We start from the raw sequence: 1,471 nt of genomic DNA on the forward strand, positions 1-1,471 counted from the left end.
AAATCCTGCTTCTCACATATTCTAGTTGTGTGGCTCTGAAATATCTTAGTAACTCATTTTCCTATCTGTAAAATGGGAATAATACTTGTGAAGAAAGTACTTTGTCAACTTCAAAACACTAGATTAAAGCATGAGGGCACAATCTGAAATTCCATATCGTACATATAAGAGGACTCTTTTAAAACTATCAATGAGATACTATGTCCTCTTAATGTACTAAAACAACATGTTGTCACAACATCTTCCCTCTAAAGCCCCACTGTTTTTCTTTTTGTCTAACCTTACCTCTTTACAAAATGTACTCTCTACTCTAGTCAGGCAAGCATGACTCTCAGAAAATTGAAGACCATGCATTCCCTTTTCTCCCCTTTTCTTCATCTGAAAACTCTCTCAAATAATTCCCCACTCTCTCCTCCCTTCCTTCAGTTTCTGATAATGAGGCAATAGACAGCTAACAGATCTATCTGTATATTCAGCCCCGGTGTTTCATCTGAGCTTCAGACCCAAATAGTCAGCTTCCTATTGGACATATCAAACTGATTTTCTAGAGATATCTCAAACTCAACATTTCTAAAACATAACTCATTTAGAAATATCTTCCTTCCCAAATGATGTTTTCCTCTGAACTTTCCTATTTCTGTCAAAGGTATCACCTTTCTTCAAGTCACCCAGATTTGTAAACTTGGTGGTATCTACAACTCCTTATTCTCCCCCACCCCACATATCCAGTCAGTTGCCAAATCTTGCCATTTCTATCTTGACGTCTTTCACATCTGACTCCTCTCTACTTGTTTAGTCCACACTTTTACTTGTGATACAATGGTGAGATGTGTGTTGTATTGAATAGAAAGCTAAGCTTTAGATCTAGAAAGACTTGAGTTCAAGACCCACCTCTGACACATACTGGCTGTGGGACCCTGAATAGTTCTCTAGGTGACTAAGAAAGGGTTTCTTTGTGGTTCTGGGTTTTTTTTTAATTTACATTTAATTTTTATTTTATTTTTTTCTCAATTACATGTAAACAAAAATTTTGAGCATTAGGTTTTTTAAATTTTGTGTTTCATATTCTCCCCTTTCCTCTCCTCCTTGAGAAGGCAAACAATTTGATATAGATTATACAGGTGCAGTCATGTAAAACATTTCCATATTTGTCATTTTGTAAAAGAAAACTGACAAAAAACCCCCCAAGAATAATGAAGAAAGTTTTTTTAAAAGTATGCTTCCATTTGCTTTCAGACTCTATCAGTTCTTTCTCTGGAGGTGGATTTTTCATTGTAAGTCTTTCAGAACTGTCTTGAATCATTGTATTGATCAGTATAACTAAGTCATTCCCAGTTCATCATCATATAATATTACTGTTACTGTATACAATGCTCTCCTGGTTCTGCTCTCTTCACTTTGCATCAGTTCACATAAGCCTTCTCAGATTTATCTGAAACCAGTCTGTTCATCATTTCTTATAGCACAATAT

The sequence above is a fragment of the Phascolarctos cinereus genome, unplaced genomic scaffold (assembly GCF_003287225.1).
Source record: "Phascolarctos cinereus isolate Bilbo 61053 unplaced genomic scaffold, phaCin_HiC Scaffold_5;HRSCAF=322, whole genome shotgun sequence".
NCBI classification, from domain to species: Eukaryota; Metazoa; Chordata; class Mammalia; order Diprotodontia; family Phascolarctidae; genus Phascolarctos; species Phascolarctos cinereus.